The sequence below is a fragment of the Zalophus californianus genome, chromosome 13, assembly GCF_009762305.2.
Source record: "Zalophus californianus isolate mZalCal1 chromosome 13, mZalCal1.pri.v2, whole genome shotgun sequence".
Classification (NCBI taxonomy): domain Eukaryota; kingdom Metazoa; phylum Chordata; class Mammalia; order Carnivora; family Otariidae; genus Zalophus; species Zalophus californianus.
In genome coordinates, this window is record NC_045607.1 from 79,090,771 (window position 1) to 79,113,777 (window position 23,007).

A 23,007-nucleotide genomic window follows, 5' to 3' on the forward strand; every position below is an offset into this window, starting at 1 on the left:
GATCATGAAGCTATCTTAATATATTTTATGTGTTTTATAGCTTCCTTTTTACTTTTAATTCTATACTTTATCTGGAATTTATTTTTATGCCTGGTCTGAAGTAGGGATTAAGTTTCTTTTTTCTTCTCCCATATATAGGTCTTATTGACCCAGGACCATTTGTCAAAAATGTCCTTCTCTACTGTTCTCCAGTGCCACCTTTATCATAATTCAAATATCCCTGTAGGTGTGGGTCTGTTTCTGAATTCTCTTTTCTATGCTGTTGTTGATTTAGCTATCCTTGCACAAATCCCACAGTCTTAATGTTGCTTTAAAAACAAGTCTTCATGTCTGGTGAAGCAATGCTTACCTCCTTTTTCTTTTTCAATTTGACTTATCTCTTCTTGACGTTTTGCATTCACATACAAATTTTAGGGATCACTTGTCAATTTCTATACACACATACACACAATCCCTCCTGGGATTTTTGATTTTGACTGAATTAAACTTACAGATCAATTTGGTGAGAACTGATATCTTTGCAATACTGTTTTGCAATCCATGAACATGACATATTTTTCCATTTGTTCTTTTCTTCTTTAACCTTTTTAAATTATGTTTTATGGTTTTGTTAGAGATATTAACATGTTTGCTAGATTTATTCTCAGATAGTGAATATTTCTGATGCTTTTGTAAATAGTATAATCATAAAATGTAATTTTCAAATGTTTTGGTTGATATGTAGGAATACAACTGATTTTTAATATTAGCCTTGCATCTGCAGCCTTGCAAGACTCTTACAGTAATTCTTTTTTTTTTTAATTTAAAGATTTTATTTATTTGAGAGAGAGAGAATGTGAGAGCAAGAAACAGCATGAGCAGGGGGAGGGCCAGAGAGAGAGAGGGAGAAGTAGACTCCCCGCTGAGCAGGGAGCCCAATGTGACTGGGGCTTGACCCCAGAACCCCAGATCATGACCTAGGCCAAAGACAGACACTTAAGCGACTGAGCCACCCAGGGCCCCTGTTGCAGTAATTCTAATAATTTTTTTCTGTCGATTCCTTACAATATTCTACATAAACCCTGAAACCATTTGCAAATACCACAAATCTTCATTTCCAATCTCTTTACCATTTATGTATGTATATATGTGTGTATGTATATATGTATGTATGTATGTATTTGCCTTATTTCACTGGCTAGGATCTTCAGTACAATGTTAAATAGAAGTGGTGATAGTGGTCATCTTTGTGTTATGCCTAGTCTCAGAGAGGGAGGTTTCACCATTTCACCCCCAAATGTTTGCTGTGCTTTTTTTTTAATACTCTATTGGGTTAAGCAAGTCTCCTTCCTTTACTAGTTTTCTAAATGTTTTTTCTTTTACTATGAAGTGATATTGATATTTATAAAATCTTTTAGCATACTTTTCTGTTTATTCTGTTAATATGGTGAAAATAGTTTTCCCCCTTTTTGCTGTTAATATAGTGAAATACACTGATTAGTTTTCTAATATTAAACCAGTCCTATATTTTTATATTCCTGGAATAAATTATACTTGTTTTCTCTGAATTATGACATATACACACACACATACAAACTCCACAACCATATTTAGTACTAACACATTGAATCATGTGAGATGTAGATGTTAATTCAGTATGCTGATGTTTTTGTTAGTATTTCTTTTAATTAGGTTATGAAAAGAAATCACGTATTATGGAAAATTATATGCTAGACATTTATCCATTTTCTCATTCAATCCTACAGCCTTACTACATATATATCACCAAACTTTCTGTATATAAGGAAATTAAAACTCAAATCATTGATCTAATTTTCTAAGCCATGAAGATAACATATTTAATTTCGGGTTTCCTGTTTCAATACTGGTGGATGCCCCGTTCAACACACTTCAAAATGCTGTGAAGTCTGATCTTCTAGATGGTACTGAAATGTTGTAAGAATACAGGAGATCTGCAGTCAGAGAAGTTTGGGGACAAGGCCCAGCTTTGTAACTCACTGTGTGACTTTGGATAAGTGGCTTGAACACTTTAAACCTCAGTTTCTTCACCTATAAAATGGTGAGAATAGTAACCACTTCATCAACATGGGATGGGGATTAAATAAAATGAAAAGAACTTTAATAGACATAGGACTATTCAGATTTTCTATTTTGGGGGCTCAGTTTTGGTATGTTGTGTTTTTCTAGAAATTTGACTTTATTATTTAAATTTTCTTTTCTGAGAGAGCCAGCACCTGCCTTGAAGTGAGGTGGGGGACAGAAGCAGAGGGAGAGGGGAAGCAGACTTCCCACTGAGTGCAGAGCCCAAAGTGGGGCTCCATCTCACAACCCTCAGATCATGACCTGAGCCAAAACCAAGAGTCCCGACTCTTAACTGACTGAGCCACCCAGGCGCCCCTGGCTTTAGTTATTTAAATTTTCAAATATATTGGCATAGAGTTAATACAGTCATCTTACCATCTCTGTAACGCTATACCTTTGAACCTTATTCATTTTACATCTTGTTTATTTGTGCCTTCTCTCTTTTTTCTCAGTGTATCTCTTTAGAAATTTATTTTGTATTCTTTTCAATGACTCAACTTTTATTTTGTTGATCATCTCTATCTTATGTTTTCTTTCTTTTTCTTTACTGTCTGCTCTTTATTTTTCCTTTCCTTCTGTTTACTTTGGGTTTAGTTACTGATCTTTAAAAACTTCTTGAGATGGATGCATAAGTCATTGATTTTTCAGCCTTCCTTCTTGAGCTAGGGCACAATGAAGGACCATAAGGCATATTAACTACATTTATCTCCCTCGTGACTTTATATATGCCAGTGTTATATATAATATGTATATATATTGTTGTGTATGTATATATATATCACATATATGAATATATATATGAGTATATATATTCATAGAGGAATTACAGAAACAAAAAGCATAGTAATTTTCAATTACATATCTATAGCTCACTAAATTTATCTCCCTCCTGACTTCTTACATGCTATAGTTGTGTATTGTGTGTGTGTATATATATGCATATGTGTATATATACTATAATACACAGTACATATATATTTAGTATAAACATACATATATTTTATATGTATTTATAATACATACAGTAAATACTATGCTTTCTGTTTCTGTAATTCCCTTTAATCTGGGCTATCCCTATAACTTGCTTTGACTAATAGAATGCAACATCATGACTTTGCGTAACATCCAAGGCTGGATTTAAGAGATTTGTTAATTTCTGCTGCGAGCCCAAGCTGCGTGGAGAGATAAGTGGAGGAGAACAGAGGTACTTCAGTCAAAAGCTGCATCTGATCTTCCAGTCTATCACCAGCACTTCTTGCCACTTATGTGTATGGGCCATTTTCAGCATGGCCCAGTTGAGCATAATGACTATACCCCTAGCTGATACCATGTAGGACAGAAGAACCATCCAACTTAGCTCAGCTCACATTGCAGAATTGAGAGAGATAACAAAAGGTTGCTTTTGATGTAAGCCACAAAGGTTTACCAACCAGCAGCTGGCATCAAGAATTGAATGATTGCCAACTGAGCCCTATCACACCAACGGGAGGAAATGACATTATTTCCCGTGGACTGGCTACTAAATCCTAACCTTGAAAGTGTGAATATTAAATGTTATTGTCTGAAAGGAGCAACATAGGTCAGTGAAGAGGTTGACATTGCTCCTGTTATACTGTATGTTAACTAACTGGAATTTAAATAAAAAATTAAAAAAAGATACCCAACCAACAAACAAAAAATAATTGAGTGAATTTGTGCACTGTTGGTGGGAATGTAAATTGGTATGGTTATAGTGGAAAACAGTATGGAGTTTCCTTAAAAAATTAAAAATAGAAATACCATATGATCCAGTAATTCCACTACTGAGTATTTACTCAAAGAAAACAAAAACACTAATTTGGAAAGATATGTGTACCCCTATGTTTACTGCTGCATTATATACAATAGCTAACATATGGAAACAACTGAAGTGTCCATCGGTAGATGAATGAATAAAGAGGATGTGGTAGATATATATACATATTGAATGAATAAAGAGGATGTGTGTATGTGTGTGTGTATATATATATATATATATATATATATTACTCAGCCATAAAATAATGAGATCTTGCCATTTGTTACAACATGGATGGAAGGTATTAAGCTAAGTGAAATAAGTCAGGCAGAGGAAAACAAATACTATATGATTTCACTTATATGTGGAACCTAAAAAAGAAAACAAATGAACGAACAAACATACAGCAGAAACAGACCCGTAAACACAGAGAACGAATTGATGGTTGTCAGAGGAAAGGGGAGTGGGGGATGGGCAAAGTAAGTAAAGGGGTTTGGGGGTACAGGCTTCCAGTTATGAAATGAGTAATTCATGGGATGAAAGGTACAGCATAGGGAAGAGAGTCAATGGTATTTTAATAGTGTTGTATGGAAACAGTTGTAGCCACACTTATGGTGAGCACAGCATAATAGATTTGTTGAATCACTATGTTGTATACCTGCAACTAATGTAACATTTTATGTCATTGATGCTTCCATAATAAAAGGAAAAAGAAAAAGGGAATTGAGTGAATTAATATACGACCTTCCTTTTTAAAATTTTTTAATAGTGATGAGATGTAATGGTGATTATCTGGATACCTTTCTGTCAATTCTTCATTATACGAAGAAGAAAAAAGTCAAATGTAGACTAGTAAAAGAAATAGTGGATGAAAATTAGCTGGGTTTTGGCAAAAGAACTGAAAATGCTTGGAAAAATTTTGACCTCTTTAATGCAATTACATACTTCTCTGGATATGAGGACATCATTTAAATACGGACTTGTAACAAACATCTTTGTTATTTCCTATTAGAAGGTAAGTATTATTAGTAAATTAGGCTATTTGGCACATAATGTAAAATCAGAAGTGAGCATGGGTGGACACTGTGTTTTATGAAGTTCAGCTCTAGTTTTGAGTTCTTATTTTTATTAAATTTCTCAGAAACAAAATAGCCCTATATCTTTAAGAAACGTGTCAGTATCTTAATACTTATTGTCATATGTTTATGGATTTTCAAAGCAAAGCACAAAACTATTTGGCTATAATTCAATGCCCATAATTCACAAATACAAGCCCGAACTATCTACACAAGGTGGTCATTATGTTTATCTTTAAGAAGTAAGGGAGACTTCTTAAATTTTGCAGTGAATCTGAGAGGTGAGGCAAGATGGCGGAGGAATAGGAGACCTAGATTTCGTCTGGTCTCAGGAATTCAGCTGAATAGGGATCAAACCATTCTGAACACCTACGAACTCAACAGGAGATCAAAGAGGAGAGTAGCAACAACTATCTGAACAGAGAAGCGACCACTTTCTGGAAGGTAGGACGTGCGGAGAAGTGAATCCGAGGCGATATTCGGGAGGATAGACGGCAGGGGAGGGGCCTCCGCCGGCCGCTTCTGGCAAGTGCTAGAGCCACGGAGCACAAAATCGGACCTTTTAGAAGTCGGCTCCACTGAGGGACGTCGCTCCAGTGGCTAAGCAGGGTTGGAACCCTCCCGGGACAGTGTGGTCTCAGGACCCTCGGGGTCACAGAAAGACCGGGGGTGCCTGAGTGCGCCAGAGCTCCCAGGTATCGGAGCGGGGAAGCTGGCTGCAGAGACGGAGCTGAGGCGCGGGCTCTCAGCTTGGGGTGGCCATAAACTGTGATCCGCGGCCCAGTCGGGCCACGGCTCCTCCAGCAGGGACCCAGCAGGCGGCAGATCCGGGGGGACTCCCCTTCCTTCCCGGGGAGGAGCAGTGCGGGAGCGCACCGCAGGGATCTGCTGGGTTTGGAGACTCCACACGGGGTCGGGTGCCAGAGAGCAACGCTTGGTCACAGGCCGGGTGAGCACGGAGAGCAGCCGGAGACCGGGGACAAGGGAGTGACTGGCTTTTCTCTGTGGGCGCACTGAGGAGCGGGGCCCCGAGTTCTCAGCTCCTCAGGGTGGAGACTGGGAGGCCACCATTTTTGCCCTGGTCTCCAAGGCTGTACCGAGAGCTTGCAGGGAACAAAAGCTCCTGAGATCAAACCCGAGCAGCTTGCTTAGCCCGGACCGACAAGGGCGGGGCAATTCAGCCTCCGGCAAAGACATTTGGAAACCACGGCAACAGGCCCCTCCCCCAGAAGATCAGCAGGAACAGCCAGCAAGCCAAGACCAAGTTTACCGATCAAGGAGAACGGGAGAACTCCAGCGCTAGGGGAATACTGCACATAGAATTCATGGCTTTTTTTTACCATGATTCATTAGTTCATCAAAGTTAATTTTTGTTAACTGTTTTTTTTTCTTTTTCCCTTTTTCAACCAACATCTTATCAATCTCTTTTTTTAAAAACAAAACATTTTTTATTTTTCATTTTTAGAGTCATATTTTATCCCTTCATAGTAGTTACCCTTATTTTTGGCATATATATATAAGTTGTTCTCTCTTTAAAATTTTGAGATACAGTTTCTTCTAACAGATCAAAATATACCCTAAATCACTAGTGTATGACTCTGTTCTAGTCTCCTGCCTGATCACATTCTCTCCCTTTTATCTTTTTTTTTTTAAATCTTCTTTCTTTTTTCAAACAACTTCTTATCTTATCAAGTCCTTTTATAAAATCTTTTATAATTTTCATCTTTACAGTCATCTTCTATCCCTTCATTGTATCAACCCTTATTTTGTACATCTATGTCTTTCTTCCTTTAAAATTTTAGGAGGCATTTTTTTATAACAGACCAAAATACGCCCAAAATCTAGTGTGTGGCACTGATCTATGCACTAGCCTGATCATATATGATCACATTCTGCTTTTTTTGTATTGTTCTGTTTTTGTTTTTATCTTTTTTTTCTTTTTTTTTTCTCTTTCTTTTTTCTTTCTTTCCCTTTCTTTTCCCCTGGTTTCAGGTCTTTTCGGATTTGTATACAGTATATTTGCTGGGGACGTTGTAAACCTGTTAGCATTTTGTTCTCTCATTCATCTATTCTCCTCTGGACAAAATGACAAGACGAAAAAAATCACCTCAGCAAAAAGAGTAAGAGGTAGTACTGTCAGCCAGGGACCTACTCAATACGGACATTAGTACGATGTCGGACCTAGAGTTCAGAATCATGACTTTAAAGATACTAGCTGGGCTTGAAAAAAGCGTGGAAGTTATTAGAGAAACCCTTTCTGGAGAAATAAAAGAACTAAAATCTAACCAAGTCGAAATCAAAAAGGCTATTGATGAGGTGCAATAAAAAATGGGGGCACTAACTGCTAGGATAAATGAGGCAGAAGAGAGAATCAGTGATATAGAAGACCAAATGATGGAAAATAAAGAGGCTGAGAAAAAGAGGGAGAAACAACTACAGGATCATGAGGGCAGAATTCGAGAGATAAGTGATACGATAAGACGAAACAACATTAGAATAATTGGGATACTAGAAGAAGAAGAAAGAGAGAGAGGGGCAGAAGGTATATTGGAGCAAATAATAGCAGAGAACTTCCCTAACGTGAGGAAGGAAACAGGCATCAAAATCCAGGAGGCACAGAGAACCCCTCTCAAATCAATAATAATAGGTCAACACCCCGACATCTAATAGTAAAACTTACGAGTCTCAGAGACAAAGAGAAAATCCTGAAAGCAGCTCGGGAGAAGAGATATGTAACCTACAATGGTAAAAATATTAGATTGGCAAAAGACCTATCCACAGAGACCTGGCAGGCCAGAAAGGACTGGCAAGATATCTTCAGAGCACTAAACGAGAAAAATATGCAGCCAAGAATACTATATCCAGCTAGGCTGTCATTGAAAATAGAAGGAGAGATAAAAAGCTTCCAGAACAAACAAAAACTAAAGGAATTTGCAAACACGAAACCAGCCCTCCAAGAAATATTGAAAGGGGTCCTCTAAGCAAAGAGAGAGCCTAAAAGCAGCAAAGATCAGAAAGGAACACAGACAACATACAGTAACAGTCACCTTACAGGCAATACAATGGCACTAAATTCATAGCTTTCAATAGTTACCCTGAATGTAAATGGGCTAAATGCCCCAATCAAAAGACACAGGCTATCAGATTGGATTAAAAAACAAGACCCATCAATATGCTGTCTGCAAGAGACTCATTTTAGACCCAAAGACACCCCCACATTGAAAGTGAGGGGGTGGAAAACCATTTACCATGCTAATGGACACCAAAAGAAAGCTGGGGTGGCAATCCTTATATCAGACAAACTAGATTTTAAAACAAAGACTGTAATAAGAGATGAGGAAGGACATTATATCCTACTTAAAGGGTCTATCCAACAAGAAGATCTAACAATTGTAAATATCTATGCCCCGAACATGGGAGCAGCCAATTATATAAGGCAATTAATAACAAAAGCAAAGAAACACATTGACAACAATACAATAATAGTGGGGGACTTTAACACCCCCCTCCCTGAAATGGACAGATCATCTAAGCAAAAGATCAACAAGGAAATAAAGACTTTAAATGACACACTGGACCAAATGGACTTCACAGACATATTCAGAACATTCCATCCCAAAGCAACGGAATACACATTCTTCTCTAGTGCCCATGGAACATTCTCCAGAATTGATCACATCCTAGGTCACAAATCAGGTCTCAACCGGTACCAAAAGATTGGGATCATTCCCTGCATATTTTCAGACCACAATGCTTTGAAACTAGAACTCAATCACAAGAGGAAAGTCGGAAAGAACTCAAATACATGGAGGCTAAAGAGCATCCTACTAAAGAATGAATGGGTCAACCAGGAAATTAAAGAAGAATTAAAAAAATTCATGGAAACCAATGAAAATGAAAACACAACTGTCCAAAATCTTTGGGATACAGCAAAGGCAGTCCTGAGAGGAAAGTATAGAGCAATACAAGCCTTTCTCAAGAAACAAGAAAGGTCTCAAATACACAATCTAACCCTACACCTAAAGGAGCTGGAGAAAGAACAGCAAAGAAAGCCTAAACCCAGCAGGAGAAGAGAAATCATAAAGATCAGAGCAGAAATCAATGAAATAGAAACCAAAAGAACAGTAGAACAGATCAACGAAACTAGGAGCTGGTTCTTTGAAAGAATTAACAAGATTGATAAACCCCTGGCCAGACTGATCCAAAAGAAAAGAGAAATGACCCAAATCAACAAAATCATGAATGAAAGAGGAGAGATCACAACCAACACCAAAGAAATACAAACAATTATAAGAACGTATTATGAGCAACTCTATGCCAGCAAATTAGATAACCTGGAAGAAATGGGTGCATTCCTAGAGATGTATGAACTACCAAAACTGAACCAGGAAGAAAGAGAAAACCTGAATAGACCTATAAGCACTAAGGAAATTGAAGCAGTCATCAAAAATCTCCCAAGAAACAAAAGCCCAGGGCCAGATGGCTTCCCAGGGGAATTCTATCAGACATTTAAAGAAGAATTAATACCTATTCTCCTGAAACTGTTCCAAAAAATAGAAATGGAAGGGAAACTTCCAAATTCATTTTACGAGGCCACCATTACCTTGATCCCAAAACCAGACAAAGACCCCATCAAAAAAGAGAATTACAGACCAATATCCTTGATGAACATGGATGCAAAAATTCTCACCAAAATACTAGCCAATAGGATCCAACAGTATATTAAAAGGATTATTCACCACGACCAAGTGGGATTTATCCCTGGGCTGCAAGGCTGGTTCAGCATCCGCAAATCAATCAACGTGATACAATACATTAACAAAAGAAAGAACAAGAATCATATGATCCTCTCAATAGATGCAGAAAAAGCATTTGACAAAGTACAGCATCCTTTCTTGATCAAAACTCTTCAGAGTATAGGGATAGAGGGTCCATATGATCCTCTCAATAGATGCAGAAAAAGCATTTGACAAAGTACAGCATCCTTTCTTGATCAAAACTCTTCAGAGTATAGGGATAGAGGGTACATACCTCAATATCATAAAAGCCATCTACGAAAAACCTACAGCGAATATCATTCTCAATGGGGAAAGGCTGAGAGCTTTTCCCCTAAGGTCAGGAATGCGGCAGGGATGTCCACTCTCACCACTGCTATTCAACATAGTAGTAGAAGTCCTAGCCACAGCAATCAGACAACAAAAAGAAATCAAAGGCATCCAAATCGGCAAAGAGGAAGTCAAACTCTCACTCTTTGCAGATGATATGATACTTTATGTGGAAAACCCAAAAGACTCTACCCCAAAACTGCTAGAACTTATACAGGAATTCAGTCAAGTAGCAGGCTATAAAATCAATGCACAGAAATCAGTGGCATTCCTATACACCAACAACAAGACAGAAGAGAGACAAATCAAGGAGTCGATCCCATTCACAATTGCACCCAAAACCATAAGATACCTAGGAATAAATTTAACCAAAGAGGCAAAGGATCTGTACTCAGAAAACTATAAAATACTCAGGAAAGAAATTGAAGAAGACACAAAGAAATGGAAAAACGTTCCATGCTCATGGATTGGGAGAACCAACATTGTGAAGATGTCAATGCTACCTAGAGCAATCTACACATTCAATGCAATCCCCATCAAAATACCATCCGCTTTTTTCAAAGAAATGGAACAAATAATCCTAAAATTTGTTTGGAACCAGAAGAGACCCCGAATAGCCAGAGGAATGTTGAAAAACAAAAGCAAAGCTGGCAGCATCACAATTCCGGACTTCCAGCTCTATTACAAAGCTGTCATCATCAAGACAGTATGGTACTGGCACAAAAACAGACACATAGATCAATGGAACAGAATCGAGAGCCCAGAAATGGACCCTCAACTCTATGGTCAACTCATCTTTGACAAAGCAGGAAAGAATGTCCAGTGGAAAAAAGACAGTCTCTTCAACAAATGGTGTTGGGAAAATTGGACAGCCACATGCAGAAGAATGAAACTGGACCATTTCCTTACACCACACACAAAAATAGACTCCAAATGGTTGAAAGACCTAAACGTGAGACAGGAGTCCATCCAAATCCTAAAGGAGAACACAGGTAGCAATCTCTTCGACCTCAGCCTCAGCAACTTCTTCCTAGAAACATCACCAAAGGCACGGGAAGCCAGGGCAAAAATGAACTATTGGGATTTCATCAAGATAAAAAGCTTTTGCACAGCAAAAGAAACAGTCCACAAAACCAAAAGACAACCGACAGAATGGGAGAAAATATTTGCAAATGACATATCAGGTAAAGGGCTAGTATCCAAAATCTATAAAGAACTTATCAAACTCAACACCCAAAGAACAAATAATCCAATCAGGAAATGGGCAGAAAACATGAACAGACATTTTTCCAAAGAAGACATCCAAATGGCCAACAGGCACATGAAAAAGTGCTCAACATCGCTCGGCATCAGGGAAATCCAAATCAAAACCTCAATGAGATACCACCTCACACCAGTCAGAATGGCTAAAATTAACAAGTCAGGGAACGACAGATGTTGGCGGGGATGTGGAGAAAGGGGAACCCTCCTACACTGTTGGTGGGAATGCAAGCTGGTGCAACCCCTCTGGAAAACAGTATGGAGGTTCCTCAAACAGTTGAAATTAGAGCTACCATTCGATCCAGCAATTGCACTACTGGGTATTTACCCCAAAGATACAATTGTAGGGACCCGAAGGGGTACGTGCACCCCAATGTTTATAGCAGCAATGTCCATAATAGCCAAACTGTGGAAAGAGCCAAGATGTCTATCGACAGATGAATGGATAAAGAAGATGTGGTATATATACACAATGGAATATTATGCAGCCATCAAAAGGAATGAGATCTTGCCATTTGCAACGACGTGGATGGAACTGGAGGGTGTTATGCTTAGTGAAATAAGTCAATCAGAGAAAGACATGTATCATATGACCTCACTGATATGAGGAATTCTTAATCTCAGGAACAAACTGAGGGTTGCTGGAGTGGTCGGGGGTGGGAGGGATGGGGTGGCTGGGTGATAGACATTGGGGAGGGTATGTGCTATGGTGAGCGCTGTGAATTGTGCAAGACTGTTGAATCACAGATCTGTACTTCTGAAACAAATAACGCAACATATTTTAAGAAAAAAGAAAAAGAAGATAGCAGGAGAGGAAGAATGAAGGGGAGTAAGTCAGAGGGGGAGACGAACCAGGAGAGATGATGGACTCTGAAAAACAAACTGAGGGTTCTAGAGGGGAGGAGGGTAGGGGGATGTGTTAGCCTGGTGATGGGTATTAAAGAGGGCACATTCTGCATGGAGCACTGGGTATTATGAACAAACAATGAATCATGGAACACTACACCAAAACAAATGATGTAATATATGGTGATTAACATAATAAAAAAAACTCTAATTAGAAAAGAAAAAAAAATTTGCAGTGAATCTGACAGCTAGTTCTTTTTTCTTTTTAAGATTTTATTTATTTATTTGAGAGAAAGAATGCAAGAGAGAGCACAAATGGTGGAGAGGGAGAAGCAGGCTGCCCATTGAGCAGGAAGCCTGATGTGGGGCTTGATCCCAGGACCCTGGGATCATGACCTAAGCCAAAGGCAGCCGCTTAACTGACTGAGTCACTCAGGCGCCCCTGACAGCTAGTTCTTTAAACATAGTCTAAACCTCTTCATCTAGTTAAGTCCTTTTCCTCTTGCTTATTTTCTAATGGAAATAGAAAACATTTCTTAATCACAAGGATGATGCTCAGTAATTATTACTTAAAGAAGCAAGTGATAAAAAAAACCCAGAGTTTTTAATTTTTTTGGGAAAGGGAAAGAATCAAAATATTAAAAAAGGAGATAGGGAGGGAAAAAGCCAGGTACTCAGCATTTAAAGAATACATTTTTACGGTATGTCCCATGTGTCTTCACTGCCAAAACTGCCTTTTGCATACATAAAGAAATAAGATTTTTGTTGAGGAGGCTACAAACAGATTCTTCCAATTTTCATTTTCTCTATGGTGTGAAAAGAGTGCAGTGACAGACCTTTCATACTTTATACAGTTTTCATTTTAAAGAAGAAGAAAAATTCAAGGAACCAAAGGAATATCAATAGTTATTTGACATCATAAAAGACTGAAACTTTCAAGAAAATAAACATCAAAGCCTTTATTATTTCTGATGGAATAGCATCTATCTCACTTCCTAAGAATAAGCCACTATGAGGACACATGGGATTTTTAGCATTTAAATACACACTGATAAAATTTCAGCATGTATTGTCTAGGAACAAGGACATTCTCCTCTATAAAAAAAATAAAGTTATTACACTGTGTAAATTTAGCATTGACAATTCTATTATCTTCCACAGAGTTCATACGCAAATTTCCCCAACTGTCTCAATGGTATCTTTTATAACTTCTTGTTGTTTTATTTGATTCAAGATCCAACCAAGAATCATGTGTTAATATTTCATTTGCCATGTCTCTTTAGTCTCCTTAATCTAGTGTGGTGATTTCCCAGCCTTTTTGTGTCTTTCATGATATTGGCATTTTCGAAAACATCTAGCTATTTGTGTTGAAAAATGCACTTGTTTGGATTCCTTCTTCATGATTAAATCCAAGTTAAACATTTTTGACTGAATACTATATAGATGATATTGTGACTTCTGTGGCTCAGATTGCTATATTTGATTATTTTATGGTTAAGGCGGTATCTGCCAGACTTTTCCACTGTAATTGATACGTAGTCTATAAAGGGATACTTTGACCCAGTGAATAGCTTGTTCCTAACACTTCTACACCCATTAGTTTTCTTTCTTTTTTTAAGCTTCTATTTATTTATTTCAGAAAGAGAGGAAGAGAGCATGAGCTGGGAGAGGGACAGAGGGAGGGGAGAAGCAAACTCCTCACTGAGCAGAGAGCCTGACACAGGACTCGATCCCAGGACCCTGAGATCATGACCTGAACTGAAGGCAGACACTTAACCAACTGAGCCACCCAGGCGCCCCACCCATTAGTTTGCTTGACTGAATCAATGGTTATCTTGGTGGATACAATACAGTGAATTTCTGTTTCTATTGCCTGAGGGATTTTGCCACTTTTTCTACTGAGTTAATGTAGTGCATGTGTTTTGTTTAGAGTTATCTAATATCCTTGGCTCCTTCCTAACCATATCCCAAATTGCCCTACTCCAATTCAGATTTCCACTCTCCTCTTCCCCTCCATGAGATTTGGAGCTCCTCCTCAGCTCTGGGGGTGTGCCTAGATGACAATCTAATCTCACCTCTATGACCATGATGAGTGCTTCAAGAATGCCTGTCATCCCAAGCCATAAGGAGATCAGTGACTACATTTGTGCTGAGACTTCTGCAAACATGAAGCTCTCTCTTTTACAAGAAGTATCAGAGGTAGCCATGACTCTCTCCCAGGAACTTCATACTGTGTGCCTAAATTAGCCAGCTGACTACCCAGCAAGTACTATTGTTATGGGCTGAAATTATGTCCCTTCCCCCCCTCCAACTCATACATTGAAGTCTTAACCCCTAGTAGTCGTAACTCGGAATGTGACTATATTTGGAGATGGGGCCTTTAAAGAGGTGATTAAGGTAAAATGAGGTCATATGGGTAGGCCCTAATCCAATGGGGCTGGTATCCTTAAAAGGGAGAAGATAAGACACAGACATACAGAGAAAAGGCCATGTGAAGATAAAGGAAAAAGACGGCCATCCACAAGCAAAGAAGCGAGCCCTCAGAAGAAAGCAACCCCCAGCTGACACTTTGATCTCAGACTTCCAGCTTCCAGAACTGTGAAGAAATAAATTTCTGTTGTTTAAGCCACCCAATCTGCGGTGCTTTGTGATGGCAACCCCAGCGGACTAATACAGCCATCTTGACGTGAAATGATGGTGAGACTCCTGAGCTATGGAAATAGCCTATGGAATCTGAGGGTGGAACCAAAGTCACAGAATGCAGGAGCGGAGAGATACAGAGAACCAGCTCTCAAATCAACATTAAGATAAGCCAAACTTCCCACAAAAAGTATTGAGTTAAGCGCACCAGTACATTTTCTTAAATGCTCAAACCAATTTAAAATGTGTATTTTTTTTTTCAAAATGCAGATTGCCACAGGTACAGGGAGTATAACCCCGTCAGTCTAGCCCCTTCCTGCCTAGCCTAGAATTGCTGACCAGCTTCAGATTATCTAGGTCATGCAAGGTGGAGGCAAGCTCTCAGGAGAAGTCAGAGGGAATAGCTCGAGTTTCCTAGGGGAAGGATGAACTAATCTGGTGACCACTGGGGGTGGGCTATGGGGAGCTATGAGCCTTCATGGAATGGGTGTGGTCTTCCTTGGAGACAGGGCAGAAGTTCCAGTTGGAAGAGTGATGAGTTATTACCAAAGTTCAGTGGAGAGAAACTGAAAAAGAAAAATGTGTAGAATTGGGCTTTGCCCTTTGTCCAGTGATGGCTCTGCTATCCTGTTCCCAATTTCTCTATCATTGTGGCTCCTGTCCTTACAATCAAAGTTATCATACTAATCTGTATCTCAATGGCAAGGTGTGAGTATGAATTGAACAATTTGTAGGCCATTTCAATTATTTTGGAGAAAAATCCTTGACCTCTAGATACAAGTTCTGACCTGAATTTTTCTTATTTAATGCATCTGTGGTGGTACTTTAAAGAAAAGCAACTTGATGAACTTAAGACATAATGTAAAGATTCACTGATAATTTATGTGTTTGTTTTAGCTCCCCATGCTAATTAAAAATAAGTGTATGTGGGGTGCCTGAGTGGCTTAGTCGGTTAGGCACTGGACTACTGGTTTTGGCTCAGGTCATGGTCTCAGGGTCCTCTCTCTCAGATAAATAAATAAAAATCTTAAAAAAATAAAAATAACTGTATGAGTCTTCGGGAATCATACATGAAATTAATGTTCTCCCAATTATGTTAATATTGCATACTTTTAATGAGAATAACTGTATAAAATCTAATAAAATTCCTAGATTCAACTTCTAAGAGCATAGAGAACTTCCATTTACTTATGACCTAAGCATTATTTTGATTTCAAAAAGAGGTATAGTTTCTTTGATTTTTATAAAGCAAAACTTAACCATTTTAAAAAGAATTTATTTTTATTGCTAGCAAATAAATAAACATGACACCTTATCAAGTCTACTAAAAATCAAAGAAAGGGACTGTCAATCTTACATACGTTTTGTGTTTAATGAGCTTCATCTAGGGCCAGTACTTGGAATAAGTAGCAAATGTAGAAGATGTCAGGGTCATCTCAGTTCCTAGATGTTTTGTGTCAACTTCTTTGTCTTGAGGTCCCTTCTGTATCTTTAAGGAAAAGCAACATATGTACTAGGTGGGTTCTAGCAGGCTCTGTGATTGATAGCACAGTTTCTTGGAGAGTCCAGGTTACTCATTTTTACTTTCGTTAGAAGTGAAATCCTACTTAGCAGAGTGCTCTTGGGATCTAGATTACCTATACATCATTGCACCTGTAAACTTGTAGCAGGATAAATTCCAAAAGGTTAGACTGTTGATCAATGAGCATATCTTATTTTTCTCCAAAGTTTTTAAGTGTGTAAGACTTAACAAAATACTCACAATGGAATGCGACCACGTCCAGGGTGTAACTTCGGTATCCACGGGAAACTGTCATCTGGCCAATTCGGCAGCCCTCCAAAGCCAATCTTCCTCTGTACCCCCTCAGTCCCGACTACAATCACGTTCCTCACCATGGCAGGACACCTTTGTGAAATACATGTAGTCTGCTATCAAGGAAGAAAAAGGTGGCACGTACAGGGGTCTCACTGCTCGGTGGTGAAACAAGCAGGAACACTAGGGAAGGTTTCAGCCAGCCCTTCAGTTGAATTTAAGTGATGCAGTCAAACTGAAATAGAATCACAGACATTTAAGAGAGGGCTTCATTCTTCTCTCTGACTCTTCCCTAAGACGGATGCCTAGGCTTATGACTTTAAACCTTCATTCTCCGAGTGTGGAGGTTTGCTGAGAACATCTTTCCTATAGCTTCTTCCTGCCCCCCTCCCCTTCTCCTTTGTCAGTTGGTTTCAGCCTCCCATGGCCCTTCCAACCATCTCTGGGCATGGGAACTCTTCTTACTTTAGATTTCCTTGAAAGACGGGGTGGGAATAGAGTTGAGTCCCTTGGATCCCAAGAAAGAAAGGGAGTGTGCATGGGCCCTCACCATTTGGGTTCTCATGTTGGATCACTAAAACAAACCTTTACCCTTCAAAGATCTTTGCTCCTCCTAGTCTTTATTGCACTACAAGAATTGTTTTCTCTCCTTAGCCCCGAATTACATGACACTACTAATCATGCCATTTTTAAACTTACCAGTTCTTACGACTTGGTTTATGGAATCCTGTATAACCAGGTCCCTCTCACCTCACCCCTTCCGTTTTCCTCTCAGTCACTCCCCTGACACCTCTGTGCTCTAGATGTATTGGATTTCACGGGTTTCGAACACTTAACTACCTCAAGGCATTCATAAATGTTTGTGTCTAGAATGATTTCTTAACACCTCGCACTGTATTTCACCCTGAGCTCTTCTTTCTCTTTCAGGAATCATCTTAAGTGCTTTTCAGGAAATTTAAATGCTACCTTCTGATGCAAACCCCCTTAGAGACAAGGCTATATTCCCCTGCCAGGTCCTGTAGCATCCTATACAACTCCTTTGCTGCAAACGTCTTTAAAAACAAACTTTTGTAGGATAAGTGTGTAATTTTAAACTTAAAGAAGTTGGAAGAATAGTAAGTGGAACATTCTTTACCCCGATTCACCTACTGTCAATATCTTGTTTCATTAGCTTTATCATTTGCATTCCCCCCCACATGCTCACATATAATATTGTTCTGAACCATTGGAGTGTAGGTTGCATATGTCATAGCCTTTTATCCTTAGACACTTCAGAATATATTTTCTAAGAATGGGGATATTCTCTTTCATAACCACAGTAGATAGAGTTATGAGCCTCAGTAAACTTAACATTGATATATCCCTTTTACCTAAATGCCATCCATGAACTATTTTTGTTGATTCACCCACTAGGACAGGGTGTGGTTCAGGCTCTTCTACTTATCTCTTTAGTCTTCCTTAATTCAGAAAACTTCCTTAGCTTTTCTCTTGTCTGCCTGTCTATCTATCCATCTATCTATCATCATCTATCTATCTATCTTTTTAAAGAATAAGAGTCCCGTTTCCTTATGTCTGTCCTCCTTGCTGGAGAGTAATCACCAAGAGGGTGGTGACCAACTTCATTTTATTTACTTTTTTAGCTCCAGAACTAACGACAGGGCCTGGCACATTACAGGCATGAAATAAGTGTTGACTGGAGTCATAAAGTAGATTTTCACATAACTTTTCAGGGCCCTGCCTGAAAGTGAGGTACAACTCTGCACTGTTGTGCAGGATTGCCTTATTGCTATTAAATTAAAATGGGTCAGGATGGAAACCCCAGGATCCTTGTATTGATCAAGAAGTAAAGCTAAGCTAGTTTTACCTCCTTCTATGGCATCTTCCTTTTATTGTTGCAAGATGCACAATCCTCAGTGATCAGCGAGCATGCCCCATTCTGAGTGGCCTTAGTGTGAGAGAATATATATTTCTCTTCATTTTGCCAAAAAAGCTGAAGGCATTTTTTTCCCCCTCAGACAGCAATGAATGCATATTAAACCAACTGTAATTGTCTGCTAAATGTATTTCATAAACAAGCAAACCAGAGCTAGATTTTTTTTTTGAGCCTTTAAAATACTTGGGATACTAAAAATATCCTGTCAACCTTGAGCACAAAGCTGTCAAGCCAGAAACATTAAGCTTTTCTGAAAAAGAATTTGGAGGAGGTTGGTGGAGAAACATTGAAATTCATTGTGAATCTCATTTTTTAAGAATGAGGAGGCAGCTATAACACTGATGTGTATTTATCCTAAATGAAAAGAATGAATGAATTCCACTCACATTGTGGCAGGCACCACTTGGTGAGATTTTGCACATTATGAAATTTTCTCCTTTTGCTTTTCAGGCATGTTACCTACGGTTGATTTGTCAAACGGGTATATGTCATTAGAATTGTGAGATTAAAGCTAAGATATTTAAAAATAAGAATACACCTCTATGTTTATATACCTTGAAGAAGTATTCCGAAGTATGAAAATGTCTCAAAATGTTTTGCAGAATCTGACAAATTTTTAAAATCCTGGAAAACCATTTTAAAAGTATCTACAGTAATGAACTGTTAATCAGAACTAAAACTGAGAAAGATTTAAAAAAAAATAAGAAAGAGAGAACGAAAGGAGAGGCAGGAATGATCCTCACTGAAGAGTATTTTCCGCTGGGGAGTCTATTGGCATTCAGTTGTCTCATTTAATTATCCCTTGTGTGATTCAACCATTATTTATGAGCTTCTTCTTGTTCTTAAAGAGCTCTGGGCTCTGCTTGCCAATGTTGTGGCATATGATGAGGCAGGGGTGTGCGTGTGATAATGCATCCGTCCACACTGCTGGCATGTTTTCTATCTGAACTCATCAGCTGCCAAAAGGACACAGAACTCTCTCTTTAAAGATAAAACACTAACTGGGGTTTCAACATTGTGTGGGACTTGGCAGGCATCACACGCTCCTGCATTATTTAGGTATGATACAGTCCCTAAAATGTGAACAGTACATGTTCAATAAAAATTATTTGCATGGGATTTGCACCAGTCTCTGGTAATACCTGTGCCACTTACATTGAGGGAATGAATTCACAGAAATGGGATGATTTCAGTTAATGGAGATGTTAAACATGCAAGCAGTTGAGGAATTTTCATGTTTTTACTTTCAACCCAAACTCCCCTTCCCCCTCCATTCCCAGTTTGAGTTAAATACTCCATTGTGGACCTCCCTTGCTTTCTGCTGAGTTAGAATGTTGGGATGACAGGAAAAGCAACAGAAACATCCCACTAGTCTCTGGATGGAAAAATAAAAATAAAAAGAGAGGATGATGATTAATAGGGAAAAACACGGAAAAAATCTGGTTGCTGAATGTTGCTAGCAGTATGACAGATGTTTAAAACAAGATAAAATAAACTTGTAGCATTGATTTAGAATATAAGATGGAGGTAAATGGTCTTTAATGAGGCTAACAGTGATTTTTATTATGAGTAGCTGAATTTGGCTCCATTTCAAGCTAAGAACCTATCCGTTAATAAAGATTTTTTTCCTGAAAATTATTGCTTCAGTTAGAACCAATTGGTACTTAATAGCTTTTAATGAAAATGCCATGTGTAATGAGATTTTTTTTCCTTTTCCGTGGGAAAAGTAGATCCCTAACACTGAAAAATCTCTAATCGACCAGGACTTGAGGATGCTAGTAAACAGAAATTGTTTAATAGAAATGACTAAGCCCATTGTGGTAAACCATTCATTCTACCAGCTTAGAACAGTTCACTAAATCGTATTCTCAAACTCTACTTGCATAATGCAATAGATAAAGCTATAACTGAGAAAATTAGTAAGTTCTTATTCATATTTTAAGAGGACTACAAATAATGGAATATGCATGTAGTGTTACAGCGAGTGTCAGACATTATTGTACTGATCTAGATTAGTTTCCTAAGAAACACCCTACATGGTCAGAAAGAGTTTGCATATCTAATTTCTTTTCAAGAAATATTAAAATCTTCAGTATCATTAGTAAATTTGGCAAATTTACCCATCTCTTCTGAGGTTTGAGTCCCTTCCCTCTCACCATCCACAACACTGAGGTAAGAATCTAACACAGTTTTATTTATTTATTTACTTACTTTAAAGATTTTATTTATTTATTTGATGGAGAGGGAGAGAGAGAGCGAGCACAGCAGGGGGAGTGGCAGAGGGGGAGCCCGATGCGGGTTCGATCCCAGGACCCTGGGATCATGACCTGAGCCGAAGGCAGATGCTAAACTGACTGAGCCACCCAGGCGCCTCTCTAACAAAGTTCTAAAAAAAGGAAATCCTATTTGCTGTCTGCACACCTGGTGTGTACAGCATGAAGGTCTTCCTCTAATCACTGAACAAAACATAGGATTTCAAGTTTGACTTCTCTGCTGTCAGAGTTTTCATTCAGTCACTTGGCAACTAAGATGAATAATTTAAGGCACCCACAAACAATCCCAGATTTTAAAAGACTCTTTAGGCTTATCTCTGTATTAATAATGTAATCTGAAATTAGGCGTTCTACCTATGACGCTTGCTACCTTCCCCCACTATCTCCATGGAACTGCTTCAAAAGACTAACTAGTCACAATTGTTAATATGAATGATAATGGTCATATCATCATTACTTTCAATTACTTAAATATGGTTATAAATATCACAATATTAAATAAACTGTCAACTAGGGCTGTTTTATTCATCTTACCTTCAATATGGACAAGATTCCATATCATCTATAATTATTTATTTTACAAAGTATAATAATCTTTGCTGTTCATAGATCAAATAGAAATTTTTGTTATGTATAAGTTAATTCCTTTTGAACATGAATGAGTAAATAACAAATTGTGATAAAATTTGTTTTCTTTCAAAAAGCAACTTATGTATTTTTAATTATTTTTATTGATACATTTCAAATGTGGAGAAAACCACAAAGAAGGAATATAACAAACTCCTTTTTACCCACTATTAGCAAAATGTTAACCTTTCCCATTTCAGCTTTAGAGATCTTTCAACTTGTCTCCAATCCAATAGCCCTTTCTCCTTCCGATAACCACCACCATGAGGTTGGCCTGTGTCCTTCTTGACTATGTTTTATATCTTACTGCATCTTTGTGTGCTCATAGTACTATATTGTACTATTTCGGTTTTTTGTTTTTAATGTCTGTGTCGTCTTTCCTTTTTTTTTCTTAAGATTATTTATTTATTTATTTGAGAGACAGAGAGAGACAGAGAGAGCACAAGCAGGGGGAGAGGCAGAGGGAGAGGGAGAAGCAGGCTCCCCGCTGAGTAGGGAGCCTGATGCACGACTCGATCCCAGGACCCTGGGATCATGACCTGAGCTGAAGGCAGATGCTTAACCGACTGAGCCACCCAGGCGCCCTGTACTATTTTGTTTGTAAACTTTATATAATTGGTATTAGATCATGTGCATCATTCTATAATTTGCTAAGTCGTTTTAACATTTATTCATAATGCTACAGACAGATCTAGTTTTGTCATTTCAATTGCGATGTAACAGTGGTTCTCAGAGTGTGGACTCAAAACCAGCAGCATCCCTGGGAACTTGTTAGCTATGCAGATTCTCAGGTCCCACTGCAGTCTCACTATATCAGAAACTCCAGGGGGCAAGGCCCAGCTATTTGTGTTCTGATAAGCCCTTTAGGCGGTTCCAATGCTAAAGTTTGAGAACCACTGCTACATACTGTTCTATCACATAAATTTATTCACTCTTACATTTATAGATGTTTAGATTATTTCCATTTTTTTTCAATATTACAAGTAATGCTTGAATGAACACTCTCGGGCATACATTTTCTCTAGAAGTCCAATTGCCCGGGGTAAGAAACAGATGTGGGAGGATGTGAAAATGGAACCTTTGCTGTTTCAGTGTAGGCTGAAGTCCAAGACAGCAGATCTGCTGATGAGCGATACCATCATGAGGGGTTCTAATGAACTCACAAAAGCACCCATGAAAGAAAGAATTAGCTTTCCTTGCCTGTCTGGACCAGACAGCACTGAGGGCAACTCATGGTAGTACTAGCCAAGTAAGACCAATCCTGACCCCTTCTGTGCAGCCCCAGTGGAGCTCTGCTCAAATCTCTTTTCCAGAGAAAACTTGCTGTGAGAAGTGCAGTTAGATGACAGCCTTGAGCTGCTCCATCGTCAGGCTTTCCCCAAAGCATCTAAGCCACAGCGTTGCTTTGGCCTGACCATTTCTGCCCAATGAGGAACTCATCAATGGCCAGTGTTTTTGCCAGAACATTCCACTGGGCGTGCCAAGATGTTTTCAGATTTACACCACAGTCTGAGTCTCTTCCTTTGCAATCTTCTTTTCTGCTGTCTCCTTTTGTAATTCTGATCAAAGTCTGAA